Genomic DNA, 15,251 nt, shown 5'->3' with positions numbered 1-15,251 from the left:
TATGAAGAAGTAAATGTAAAAAAGTAATTAATTAATTAATTATTTGGTGTAAAGGAAACTTATGATAAAGTGACACGTTCCACATCTTTCAAAAATGTTGTATTCATGATCTATGGAACAGGGATTAATGTATGTATGTATGCATCTAAAAAAATCTCTTGACATAGTTTTGGATTGGTTTACTGCTAATAAACTCCTATGTAATCCCAATAAAACACAACAGCTCATACTAGGCATGACAGAGGATATAGAAAATAAATCAGTAAAACTTCTAGGTATTCACATTGACTCCAAATTTATTGGCAAGAACATATCAATCATGTCTGCAAAAAGATATCTCAGGTATCATACGTATTTTTGAAACTAAGGGACATGGTAAGCGTGGTTTACCCTTGGATGACATACTTTGAACTTTTGCAATCGCATATATCATATGGACTTATTATGTGGGGAGATCAACAGTACAGATAGTCTACAAAAACCAGCAGAGTCCTCTAACTGGAGAGGTATCAAGAATGGTGTCCCACAGAGTTCAGTCTTGGGCCATTTTTTGTTCTTAATATATATTAACGACTTGCCACTCTATATTCATGAAGATGCAAAGCTAGTTCATTTTGCTAATGATTAAGTATAGTAGTGACACCCAAGAAGCAAGAATCAGCTGAAGAAATTGCAAATAATGTCTTTCATAAAATTATGAAGTGGTTCTCTGCAAATGGTCTGTCACTAAGTTTTGAGAAAACACAGTTTATAGAATTCTGTACAGTAAATGGCATAACACCATTGATAAATATAGGCTATGAGCGGAAGACTGTTGTTAAGGTAGAATACTCAAATTTTCTGGGTGTGTGCATTGATGAGAAATTGAACTGGAAGAAACACTTCTGCTGAAACGGTTAGTTCCAGTTACTTATGCCATTTGGATTATTGCAAATTTTAGTGGTGAACATATCAGTAAATTAACCTAATATGCCCATTTTCATTCACTAATTTCATATGGCATCATAATTTGGGTCAATTCGTCATTAAGAGAGAAAGTAATCATTGCACAAAAGCGTGTAATCAGAATAATAGCTGGAGCCCACTCAAGATCACCTTTCAGTCATTTATCTAAAGAACTCGGGATACTCACAGTACCTTCGCAATACATATATTGTCGTCCACTCTTCACCAGGCTCAACATACTTACTGTTTATATATATACAACAGTAAGTTAAACATAACAACTGGTTAACAGATCACCAAGTCCTTTAATCCATACAGGTATTTTTTCATCATTACTAACTTTACGACTGGAGCGGGTATACAATGTAAAAGGCATATTACTATATACATAACTAGGTCTAGATAGGGTCTTTGCATCTATTCCACAATGCCAGGTCTTGTAAGCGATGACATCTCAGTCGGCGAATGACTCCAATCCAGGCAATCCAGGTAGAGAGGCATTTTCACATCGGACGATAGCGAGAGTAAACCATCCACTTCCAGTACTCCCTGTGGCAACGTCAAGACTGAAATTAACTCGTCATCCACGGGAATAAATCGGTCCATTCAATATTACACTTTATGCAGTTCCATTTGTGTGATACTTTGATTTACCAGATTGTTATATTAACTTTTAGAAGCTGTTACTTTTAATTGTATTATTATGAACTTCCTAAACCTTGTAGAACTAATATTTAATGCTACACATTGTACCACTGTGCATTGTATATACTTTATCTTGTATGAAACTGATGAAACCTATATCATTTGAACTGATTTACGGTGAATAAAGATTCTTGATTTTTGTCATTTTTGAAATCCTTTTAATTTATGACGGCTAAAAGGCATGCATGCTACAACAGTAAATTAACGAAATGAACGGCTGTCAAGTGACGAGCAAGGATGTTAGAATTTTTCAGTTCTTGATGTATGTATGTTGTGCAAAGATGGTAAAAGAAGGTAAACAACATGGCGTTTGTGCGCGGCGTAAAGAGTAAAACAGTTGTTTGGAACAACTTAGAACAACAAGTTCGTTTGCGTGTTGTGGTGTGCTGGTATTTTTATTTTTTTATATAGTGATGTAGGGCTTATGTTACACTAAAGTGTGACATTGGCAGTGAAACGTTTGTACAATTTAAACCTGCAGCTTATGAATTAAAATGATCAGAAGAAGGTAGGCTCCTGCCAAGTTTATTGATGTACTTATTGTAGCTGAAGTTGTAAGCTTGTCAAGGCTCTATCATGATGTCTTTTTATGTGAGTTTTGCAGCGGTAACTTTTCCTCGGTCGATAATAAAACATCCGATGTACTGCAAAATTTAATTGTGTAGTTTTCTAGGCCCTACTACGACGCTGAATGTATTTTAAGTGTGTTAATATTGGTGGAACAGCTGACGTCGCTGTATTTCCTGTTTATGAAATTATATGCCAAAATGCCATGTTCTTGTTGACGCATTTTTAGACCGGTGAAGTAATTCTACAAAATGTTGGCATTTTATTCGAAGAAACAGTTAAAAATGATCCGTAAACGTTAAATTGGATGTTGCAGGAAAGAGAAATTTAAGATTTTGCGTTCACCCAAGTATTTTAGCATTGGAGAAATTAGGAAGCAACCGATTTGCTGTATGACATTGTGCACGCTAACTGAATTCCGATGTCTGGTTTATCTGTTGATTGTGCATCAGTAATGTTGCTTCACTAGCACCTTTGCAGCAATAATTATACATATCGCCAGTCTCGTAAGTGTTTGGCCACAATTTACTCAGTTGTTTTGAAATATCGAGTTAATTTTATCTGAAAAATGTTAAGAATGTAAAAAGTGTTGAGATCTACCAAATATATAAGATAGGTGGCCATACCATTTATATTACGGGTTATATTACTAGGCCCAATAACTCTTTGCTCTGTCATAAAGTCAATGACTTGTTTACGCAGTCAACAAATTCCAAATATTGGATTTACGTTTCTCTTCAGAATTATATATGGTGACTGAATTGGTGTAATACATTTTTTCTGCAATGGAAAGGTTAAGCATGGAATTTAAGTCAGGCATTTGTTGATGCTAAATTGACTTGTTTACTTAAATAGGAAGATCTCAGGGTGAAAGCAAAACATGCATAAAAATTCTTTAAAATATGGAGGTATATGTTCTACCACACATCAATTATTTTGCCTGCAAAGAAAACAGTCATTTGGTTACATTTTGTGTTTGAAGGTTACTGAATCTGAAAACTACAAAAGAACAACTTCTGATTTTGTATGCTCTCAAATGGACAAATCAGTCACGTTACGTTCATCATCATATATCTGCATTCTGGTATCTAAAAAAAACTTCCTGCACATTGATGCACTACTATGGTGTATATGCATGGCAAACATCTGGTTGCAAAGTTAGTATTCCTGTTGCATCATTTGATAATATGATCACTGTCACTTTTGGCGTTAGACTACTACATTGCAGATACCCGAACAGTTATGTGTCATGTCTACTTTATGACTTTGTCAAGTGTTCATACTGTTCAATTCAACTGAGTTTTAAGCACTTCATTGACACTCCATATTTACACTTTGATGACAAAATAGGACCTAAAGGAAAAATATATGATAATATAACTTCTATTTTGGGAGATATGTCTGTGTAAGTAGTGCACATATGAAAATGTGGTGTTTCGATCTAATTATTAGCTATTTTCCAAATAGTACCTCATTTATGACTTGTGAATCTGATAACTTGCTTTTCTGTTACATGGTATCGAGTCTTTAGCGACTTTACATTTGTTAGCCTTCAAACATTAGTTCTACATGAATAACTGATCTTGGAAGGTGTTAAAACAGACACATCTCCATATTTGTATTTCGTTTTAGCCGTTTGGTATGAGATACTTACTTATTAAAGTGTAGTGTTGGGTTTCCAGAATCAGAGTCATGAGCAGGTAGTGGTAGAAAATGCAATGATGGAATTTAAACAAGAAGTAAATATTTCATTTTAGGCTAATTTGAATTCCTGCAAAATTTTTGTATAGGTCAGTTTTTCATTAGGCCTAATTATGTCTGCTGCATATTAACAATTATCATTGGGTTTGTTAAGTTCTGAATGTGGGTTGGAGTTTTTGGCATGCCAGATTTTATCACCAGTTTATTCAAGTTTACAAGCCACAGTTCATTCCTAGAGCACTACCTGCAAAACACAAGTGTCCCAGTTTCGAGTCACAGTCTGGCACACAGTTTTCATCTGCCAGGTAGTTTCATATCATTGCACATTCCGCTGCTGAGTGAAAATTCATTTTGGAATATGATACATAATTGGCAGAAAATGAGACAAGTTGATTGTGTAAACTAACTGGCTATGGTGCAGCTCCACCCAATCACTGAGGTGAAATGCAGTATTAAATACATCACTGGGTGAGAAAATCCATTGTCGTTTTATTTGTTTTATTGCACAATTGTCAATAAATCATTGGAGACAGTCATATCCATTAAATTCCTGGGACTGTGAATATGTGGTGGTTCAAAGTGGAACAACCATATAAAAATGAAGATAGTAAAGTAAAATACCAGACTGATTTATTGGAAAACTACTCATGAAGTGTAGTCTATCTGCAAACAAGTTTGCTTGCAGCACCTGACCAATACTCGAGTATTTGCTTCTCAGTGTAGGGCACCTGGAAGGTAGTATTGATAGAGGAAATAGAAAAAATACAAAACACAGCAGCTTGTTTCATTTTGAGTTTAGTTGGTAGGTGCAAAAGTGTTCCATGATAAATTCATATCATTATTTGAAAATAGTTTTCCACATTAGCTAACCAGAAAGGAACTAATCAGCCAAGTGAAGAAAAAGAAAAGTAGGGATCCTGCAGTAGTTGCACACAACAAAAACTACTCAAAATTACTAAAAATAATTATTTAAAAAAACGTGGGACGTGCATACGAGCCTTGGAGATTGGCCTTTCTGAGAGTCACCTCAGGTCAGTTTTGCGGGAGAAGGTACTTCGCACCTGGGGTGAAGAATGGCACACCCTTCCTTCACCCAACAGATTTCGGGCCATCAAGGAGGCTACCAGTGCGCAGTTCTCCTCCTTGCAGGTCTCTTGCAAGGACTCTGATGTCCTCTGCCGGCTGCGAATTGGCCACACCTGGATGACACACAGCTATTTATTGCGCAGCGAGGACCACCTTTGTGTCACTGCAGTGCAGGTGTTTTGACCGTGATCCACATCTTGTTGCACTGCCCGCTTTTAACTCCACTCAGGCAGACGTTTGCACTGCCTGATACACTTCCTGCACTTTTATCAGATGATGTGATGGCATGTTTAGTTTTGAGTTTTATTTGTGCAGGGGGTTTTTATCACTTGATCTAAGTGTTTGTCCATTTTTTGTGTTGAGTCTGGCCTTTGGCCTATGATTTTAGTCTGGGTTTTTAGTGCGTTTCATGGTGGTTGGCTTTTCCTTTTTTGGTTTCTATGGTCAGCCAACCACTGTCACACTCGGTGTGATTATAATTCCTTTTTTCTAGTCTCTGTCTGTGTCGTCTCTTGTCATCTCCATTGTTTGTTTTTATTCTTTGTGGGTGTTTCAAGTTCATGGAAAAAGAGACCAATGGTCCTAGTAGTCTGGTCCCTTCAATCCCACAAACCAACGAACCAACCAACCTCAAACTACCATTCTCTTATTGCTCTGTACTCCATGGTGGTAGTCTTTGATGTGGACTGACTGAGGAAGAATGCCTTAACCCATTAAGTGATAAGTTTTTTCTCAGCACAACAGTGAAATACATGGTAGTATGTTCCTCTTTGGGGATAGTAATTATTAAACCTGGTCAATTTATTATGTATTTTTAAGTCTACCATGAGGTATGGGGTAGTAAATATTCATAGGAGTGAATGAGGAAAAAACAATTATGGTAATTCCAGTTGTTTGCCATTGATATGTATCTAGTAGTGTCACTTAAAGCATTACATTGCTGCATACTATGTTGAAGGCCCCTTGTGCACAGTAACTTCTTAAATTCATACGTGCATTTAAAAAATCCAGTGTGATAATACAAGAATCAAGACTTTCCTACTCCTAGAGGATATAACACATATGGCAAACATAGGATAAACACAGAACAAGCATTTTGAGATGTTTGCACACTGGTAAACTCAAAACACCTTCAGTGAACAAATACCTATGAACATTACACTTCAAGCAGTAACCATTAGAGTACATCTGAGTATACTGATGACAATCTGTAGTTTCTACAGTCCACCTTGTTGAGATAGTATCTACAGAGAAACAGAAGACTGGGTGAGGTAACACAGTGGTTAGCACACTGGACTCGTATTCGGGAGGATGATCGTTCAAACTGTTTAGGTTTTCCGTGATTTCTTAAAGTTGCTTCAGGAAATGCTGGGGTGATTCATTTGAAAGGGCATGGCTGATTTCATTCCGCATCCTTCCCTCCCCCTATGGGACTGATGACCTTGCTGTTTGATCCCCTCCCCATAATAAATAAATTGTTAACCAAGAAAAGGAAGAGATAATTAAATAATTAAACCTATCTTTGACTGTATTGGGAAATTTTAATTACCACAATTACATAAGGGGCAGTTCGCTAATGTCTCACAGAGGCAAACTACCAGAGAGGCTGTTCTCAGGCACTAATCTCTGCCTGATACCCTCCTCAGATCCTCTACTGTCTAAATTTAATTTTACTAAAAAGATTGAGTTTTATTTAATGTTATGGTCAACATTAGTAAGGAAACATTGTTCTTTAAAAAAATTTTGGTTTTTTGAGAATCTGATGTGTCATATACGACACACTGGTACTGAAGGCAAATTATGGAATGAATGTATGTGACTCCATAAGTTATAATATAGATTTATTTCACAAGTTTAATACAGGAACAAATTTCATTGTACAATATCAAAGTGTTAATATTTTTTAATTACATTATTTTAACATACGCTGATTTTTCTTGGTGAGTTCAGTTCGTGTGAAAATCTCAAAAAACAATATCTACCTTTCATGAGGCACAAATCAATCTTGCATTCTGTGCAGAAAACTCGGGCTCTAACACTTTTACATCCTGGTCATCTACAACGATGAGTCTTTTCATCGTTCGTGACCTCTGGCATGTGAGTAGAACTGCTCTTTCATTTAGCATCTCTCGGAATTGGTGCTGGAGGACTTTTTCTTTTCAAGGAGCTGGAAGCAATATCCACTTCTTTATCTTCATCTGTAGATTCGTCATTAATATCAGATGTATCATTTCCTGAATTGATAAGCCACTCTGATACCTCAGTTTTAAATTGTAGGTAGTCCATCGTATTTTTCCTTCTTTTCTTCAGTGAATTACAGTCTCTCTTGTACTCTATCCATGCTGCAGCACAAGCAAAATCAAAGAGATGCAGGATCATTTGCACTGTCCACTTTCTGGTTCTTGCATTTTGTCTGTAAACAGCAATGATACGATCCACGATGTCGACCCCACCGATATTTTCATTATGTTTTTCGATAGCAAGAGGCCTGCTGATACTTACGTATTGTTTGTCTTGCTTTGAACAACGCCTGCACCATCCTAGAGGCAATTTTCCTTCTGCAGACGAGGCAACAATTACAAATTTGTTGTCATACCATTTAATTCCTCCTCCCATGAACCATGGACCTTGCCGTTGGTGGGCCTGCGTGCCTCAGCGATACAGATGGCCATACCGTAGGTGCAACCAAAACGGAAGGGTATCTGTTGAGAGGCCAGACAAACATGTGGTTCCTGAAGTGGGGCAGCAGCCTTTTCAGTAGTTGCAGGGGCAACAGGCTGGGTGATTGACTGGTCTGGCCTTGTAACACTAACCAAAACGGCCTTGCTGTGCTGGTACTGCGAACGGCTGAAAGCAAGGAGAAACTACAGCCGTAATTTTCCCCGAGGTCATGCACCTTTACTGTATGATTAAATGATGATGGCGTCCTCTTGTGTAAAATATTCTGGAGGTAAAATAGTCCCCCATTCGGATCTCCGGGCAGGGACTACCCAAGAGGACGTCGTTATCAGGAAAAAGAAAACTGGCGTTGTACGGATCGGAGCGTGGAATGTCAGATCCCTTAATCGGGCAGGTAGGTTAGAAAATTTAAAAAGGGAAATGGATAGGTTAAAGGTAGATATAGTGGGAATTAGTGGAGTTCGGTGGCAGGAGGAACATGACTTACGGTCAGGCAAGTACAGGGTTATAAATACAAAATCAAATAGGGGTAATGCAGGAGTAGGTTTAATAATGAATAGGAAAATAGGAATGCGGGTAAGCTACTACAAACAGCATAGTAAATGCATTATTGTGGCCAAGATAGACACGAAGCCCACGCCTACTACAATAGTACAAGTTTATATCCCAACTAGCTCTGCAGATGACGAAGAAATTAAAGAAATGTATGAGGAGATTAAAGATGTTATTGAAATAGTGAAGGGAGGCGAAAATTTAATGGTCATGGGTGACTGGAATTCGGTAGTAGGAAAAGGAAGAGAAGGAAATGTAGTAGGTGATTATGGATTGGGGCTAAGAAATGAAAGAGGAGGCTGTCTGGTAGAATTTTGCACAGAGCACAACTTAATCATAGCTAACACTTGGTTCAAGGATCATAAAAGAAGGTTGTATACATGGAAGAATCCCGGAGATACTAAAAGGTATGAGATAGATTATATAATGATAAGACAGAGATTTAGGAACCAGGTTTTAAATTGTAAGACATTTCCAGGGGCAGATGTGGACTCTGACCACCATCTATTGGTTATGAACTGCAGATTAAAATTCAGTTTCAGGGAGAGTATAATGGAAAAATTGACAGGATTGGGGGAAAGAAATACAGTAGAAGAAGAATGGGTAGCTTTGAGGGATGAAGTAGTGAAGGCAGCAGAGGATCAAATAGGTAAAAAGACGAGGGCTGGTAGAAACCCTTGGGTAACAGAGGAAATACTGAATTTAATTGATGAAATGAGAAAATATAAAAATGCAGTAAATGAAGCAGGCAAAAAGGAATGCAGATATATCAAAAATGAGATCGACAGGAAGTGCAAAATGGCTAAGCAGGGATGGCTAGAGGACAAATGTAAGGATGTAGAGGCTTATCTCACTAGGGGTAAGACAGATACTGCCTACAGGAAAAATAGAGAGACCTGTGGAGAAAGGAGAACCACTTGCATGAATATCAAGAGCTTTGATGGAAACCCAGTTCTAAGCAAAGAAGGGAAAGCAGAAAGATGGAAGGAGTATATAGTGAAAATTACCGAACTATCAGTTTAATAAGTCACGGCTGAAAAATACTAAGGCGAATTCTTTAAAGATGAATGGAAAAACTTATAGAAGCCGACCTCAGGGCAGATCAGTTTGGATTCCATAGAAATGTTGGAACACGTGAGGCAACACTGACCCTATGACTTATCTTAGAAGAAAGATTAAGGAAAGGCAAACCTATGTTTCTAGCATTTGTAGACTTAGAGAAAGCTTTTGACAATGTTGATTGGAATACTCTCTTTAAAATTCTCAAGGTGGGAAGGGTAAATTCCAGGGAGTGAAAGGCTATTTACAATTTGTACAGAAACCAGATGGCAGTTATAAGAATTTAGGGGCATGAAAGGGGAGCAGTGGTTGGGAAGGGAGTGCGACAGGGTTGTAGCCTCTCCCTGATGCTATTCAATCTGTATATTGAGCAGGCAATAAAGAAAACAAAAGAAAAGTTCGGAGTAGGTATAAAAATCCGTGGAGAAGAAATAAAAACTTTGAGGTTCGCCAATGACATTGTAATTCTGTCAGAGACAGCAAAGGACGGAAGAGCAGTTGAATGGAGTGGATAGTGTCTGGAAAGGAGGATATAAGATGAACATCAACAAAAGCAAAACTAGGATAATGGAGTGTAGTCAAATTAAATCGGGTGATGCTGTGGGAATTAGATTAGGAAATGAGGCACTTAAAGCAATAAAAGAGTTTTGCTATTTGGGGAGCAAAATAACTGATCATGGTTGATGTAGGGAGGATATAAAATATAGACTGGCAATGGCAAGGAAAGCGTTTCTGAAGGAGAGGAATTTGTTAACCGCGAGTATAGATTTAAGTGTCAGGAAGTCGTTTCTGAAAGTATTTGTATGGAGTGTAGCCATTTATGGAAGTGAAACGTGGACGATAAATACCTTAGACAAGAAGAGAATAGAAGCTTTCGAAATGTGGTGCTACAGAATAATGCTGAAGTTTAGATGGGTAGATCACATAACTAATGAGGAGGTATTGAATAGGATTAGGGAGAAGAGGAGCTTGTGGCACAACTTGACTAGAAGAAGGGATTGGTTGGTAGGATGTGTTCTGAGGCATCAAGGGATCACCCATTTAGTACTGGAGGGCAGCGTGGAGGGTAAAAATCGTAGAGGGAGACCAAGAGATGAATACACTAAGCAGATTGAGAAGGACGTAGGTTGCAGTAGGTAATGGGAGGTGAAGAAGCTTGCACAGGATAGAGTAGCATGGAGAGCTGCATCAAACCATTCTCGGGACTGAAGACTGGAATAACAACAACAAAAACTATTTAATAATGGCAATTTGTCCATCACCACGAACAGACTGATCAACTGCACCCCGACCTGCCTTTTTATTTCTGCATCCGACTGAAGATTGCTCGCACTTGGAACTTTACAAGACTGTACTGTCCCTGTAGCCTGACAGCCTCTGTCTGAGTGTAGACAGTCTAGGAGCTCAACTGACGTGAAGTATCGGTCCATATAAATTATAGACCCTTCAGGTAGCGTAGTGTCAGTCTCATTACCATCTTTCCGCCAATGTTCAAGTACTCACAGCCTTCCAGTATACTGTCTCCTTCCCCTTCATACATGGAAAAAGTCAAGCGGTAATCCATCTAAAGATGTGGAAGCGAAATTCTTGAGGCCACACAGATTAGGATTTCCACGAATGTATTACCGCATCATTGTCCTGCCCCAGAAAGGAATGACCTTTTCATCAATGGACACCTTCCGTGTTCTAGGATTTTGTTAACAGCCTGCTCTGACGGTGTTTAGCAAAGGACGAATTTTCCAATATTTATCTTTTGCTCTCGCGTCACTAGCCACATCATTGTCTGTAACTAGTTTCAGTGCACTTCTGATTGCAAAAAACTTCTTCCTTGCCATTTTCCCTGCTACATCAGTCACTCTCGTCCTGAAAGCCCAATACATATTTAATCTGGGGTAGCCAAGGCATGACATCTTGACTGAGATGCCAAAAAACGTCATAATCTCTTGAGGAGTTGTATTTAGTGATTTCCTTGTGTGAGAAAAAGATGACCGATTGTTACAGGATGATGAAAGCTCAAAAACTCCGCAAGGAATATATTTAAGAAAATATTCTCTTGTCTCACAGTGTTTCCCGTGCCAAACAGTTTCTTCAATTGCCGGTGCAGGTGGTGACGGCTGAAAGATGTCTGTATGGCGCCAAGGGAGGACATTTCTGGATTTCTGTCTGCAAAACTGATCAGTCACAGTATCTAAGACAACTTCACATGAATCGTCATCACTTCCACTTCTGGTGCTAAAACAGTATCTTCATCGCATTGTTCATCACTGGATAAACATTCAAGTTCTGAGATGTCTCCATCGAACCATAGAGGTCTGTCCAACTCTTCAAGGATCTGTGTATCTGACACTGAAGAAGTCAATAAAGGTTTAATTACTTTAAATGAAACTAAAACCCCTAATTATAATTACAGCATCAAACAATTAATGTAACGTTTGTAAAATAAGACTAAGGATAATGATTGACTATTGCTCTCAATAATTTTTAGGACATGTATTCTAGTGTACACAGTAATACACATTCAGTTCCAGTGTGTCCTATCCGACACACGTGTACAAAGCCTTTTGTAGTACAGTGAAAAATATTATTTCCTGGTTTTAAAATGCTCACATACTGATCAGTACTATTTGCCTCAAACATTATGCATGTTAAGGCAACGCAAAATGTAAATAACTTTACATAAATGGGTACTTACAATATCTCTACATCATTTTGTCCACCTTTTCTTGCATACACTCAGGAAACAAAGCTTACACTTGTCACTTTGCGCGCCAGACTGCTGAAACTCACAGGAATCCATGCTGACATCTCGCGGATGTCTGGGAAACTACTTAGACATGTGTCTCTGACGGTACATCAGAGCTGTGGCTAAACAAAGTTCACCAATTTGGTGTGTCGTATACGACATCCGGGATCTGAGGGGGATACATTTGGGAGCTGCAACACATTTCAGCACCACCTATAGGTCCTATTCGGCAATAAATTTGACGATCTATAGTCCTAATCTTGCACCTGTGAACCAGTGGAACATTCGCAATGACTTTTGTTATAGTGACCATTAAGTGATTTCTGCATTGGTTCCATATTTACACCACACAGATTCATTATAATGTTACTCACTGTGAAGGTGCAATTGGAATGCTTTCACTGCTAAAGCATAGGTCACAATAAATACAGGAGAGAGTAGTAAAGGTAGTAAAAGACACGATAGAAATAATCATTCAAACTGCGAACACTATAGTTATGTTCTCTTCAGGTCCTCCTAGATCAAGACAGATGGCTGTTCCACAGTGGTGTAAAGAAATTGCAGATGCCTTAAGAGAATGACAATGGACTCCACAGTGACATAGGCACAGGCCAAAAGCACTTTACATAATGAAACAAAGGAGGAATGTTGGGAACATGTTTCTTCAGTGACATTACGTACCCCAGTTTCACAAGTGTGGTCCAGATTATGACGAATTAGTGAGTTTCAAGCCACTAATAGAACCTGGAAAATCGTCGACAAAGCAGGAATTAACACTCATTGCCTAGACATTGGTGAACTGCTGGCAATATATTAAGCAGAAATGTTTGCATTCACGAATTACCATCATATTTTTGCTCAGCGTCAGCTTTTAACAGAATGCAGTATCATATCCATATCTTTTACATCTATAGACCTTGCAACTTACAGTGTGCCCTTTATAACCTGTAAACTAAATAATGCTTTGAAACAATGTGCAGATACAGACAGCATTCATAATTAAATGCTTTAACATCTTGGTGAACTGTCTTTGAACAAACAAGCTGGCAGCAGTAAAACTGGAAGATTTCCAATGTGAACTTCAGTTTCGTTCAATTACCTATATGCAGTACTTTGTCACGAATGCCTCCATGTTATGTTCCCCAACTAGTAGTTAAGATGGACCCAGGATGTGATACCAAAGACAAATGACTCCCAATTTTTATCACTATAAATTTTATTCATTCATCCAAGAGTATCATCATTTTATTCTCCCTTTACACAGATGAATCCAAAGCTAATGAAAGAATTGGCTCAGCAAACATAGATAACTGAAATGGAGAACAACTTCCTGTATTAAAAGAATTCAAGCTTCATACTGTATGGTTAATTGCCATCCATAAAGCACTTCAAAAAATAACTTTCCCTTGACAAAATTTAATTATATGCAGCGACTCCTTGAGTTTTTTTGCAGACAATGCAAGTGCTATCCAAAACATCCATTGGTATCTGCTATCCATGAGCAACGGTAAATCCTCTGCAGCACAAGGATACCCTGCTTGCTTCTCTTAATGCTGGGTTCCACCATCATTCCAGGTAAGCTGTGATAATGGAAAAACACTAACTAGATATTCCAAGTACAGAATTTCAACACAATATCATGAAGAAATGGGAAGACAAATTGAACACAGTTCAATAAACTGCTGACTATTAAACACACTACCGAGGTGTGGTAGACTTCACTACAAAGCTCAAGAGGGGAAGATGTTGCCTTATGCCATCTCAGAATTCAACATTCCAAAATAATTAGTGAATTTCTATTAAGACACCACTCACAGTGCGTCTGTGGTGACACATTAATGGTTCACTGCGTCATCGAAGAGTGTACGAGTAACCGAGATCTTTGACATCAGATGGACATAAGACACAATCTGTCAGAGATTCTAGTGCATAATGAAATGGCTGTAAGACTTGTGCTGCACTTTCTATAATGAAGTGGATATTACAAAAAGATTTAAAGGCATTATCATTGCTCTGGGAATCACCCTGTCTGGAGTAGGGACTGCAGTGTCTTCCTTGAAGAAAGGAAGGTACAAGAGATCAAAGCAATGAAACACATCCTGTATGGTGAGGCTAATAAGATCTATGGTGGCCGTACAGGCAACCACGTATGCCACATCCTTTACTTCAATTGTTAAACAGCCGGTTCATGAAAGTGTTGCTGTACATGAACACGAGGTTGTTAGTATCAGCACTTGTACCTGTGTTTGTTAATGCTCTTGTGCTGCAGCAGTTACTTTGAAGACCACACCTCCTCCCAGAACATCAGACAAGGCCGCAATAACCCATGTTGCGGAGCTCCCTGCTCCTCCAGTCTGATCTAGTGCTGTCACTATCATGTCTGTGCTTTTGGCGCCAAGGTCTCCCCAGGCAAAAAAGTCAAAGGCAAAGAATCTGCTGCTAATGGAGATGGGAAGTAAGCAGTCTGATGTCGCTCTCTGACGTCTCTCATGATTCATTTTCGGAGCCGAAGGACGATGATGTAGGCCTAGGACACTCATTTCGCCCCAAGGCCAAGCCTCCACTCATTGCGGGCACCCTTTGCTGGCAGAAGGAGAGGGTGAAAGTGCAGTCCCCGTGATAAATAGCTCCCGTAACATGTGGAGGGACTGAAACTCCTGGTACAGGAATGCTGCTTGTGTTTGCAGGAAGCGTATGATGCCTCTCTATTACAGGGCTGTACCCTTCATTGCAAGGATGACCTGACAGGAAAGTGCCGAAGGAGAGACTGCTGTGTTTCTCAATACCAAACATGTCCCAGTAGTTACCAGAGTATTGCATTAATGAACTGTGTAGGAAAGACCCTAGAGTGCATGATCAACCATAATTTGGTTTGGATGTAGGCCGGGCAGCTCCTTAGCTGCTGTCATTGTGGATTCAAGAGATGTTGGACAACTGCCAACAACCTGGTCCTGCTAGAGTTGGAAACCCAGCTGGCTTTCCTCTGTAATGTATTTTTTGACATCAGTGAGACATACAATACTACTTGGAGGCACATTATTCTCAGTTGGTAACACCAATGGGGCTTTCATTGCCATCTCCCTATCTTCATTTGGTCTTTCCTCTCAAGATGCCTTTTTAGGTACAGCGTGGGTGAGGTGCTGTCAGATAGTTGTATGCAGAAAACTGGTAAAATGTTAAGTGTTGCTCTCTTTGTCACTATCCATTAACAGTT

The 15,251-nt window shown here is 38.9% G+C and overlaps 1 long non-coding RNA gene across 1 annotated transcript in view; it reads left to right on the top strand.

The window, feature by feature from the left end:
* The first annotated feature begins 1,906 nt into the window (after positions 1 to 1,906).
* LOC126355244 (uncharacterized) overlaps positions 1,907 to 15,251 on the top strand; it is a 236,587-nt gene continuing 223,242 nt past the window's right edge. Inside the window, exon 1 of the long non-coding RNA XR_007565494.1 lies at positions 1,907 to 2,158. This is a non-coding gene — a long non-coding RNA (uncharacterized LOC126355244). The remainder of the gene's footprint in view (positions 2,159 to 15,251) is intronic.

Source organism: Schistocerca gregaria, chromosome 3, assembly GCF_023897955.1.
Source record: "Schistocerca gregaria isolate iqSchGreg1 chromosome 3, iqSchGreg1.2, whole genome shotgun sequence".
In the NCBI taxonomy this organism is placed as follows: domain Eukaryota; kingdom Metazoa; phylum Arthropoda; class Insecta; order Orthoptera; family Acrididae; genus Schistocerca; species Schistocerca gregaria.
This window is presented reverse-complemented; position numbering and strand designations above follow the sequence as displayed.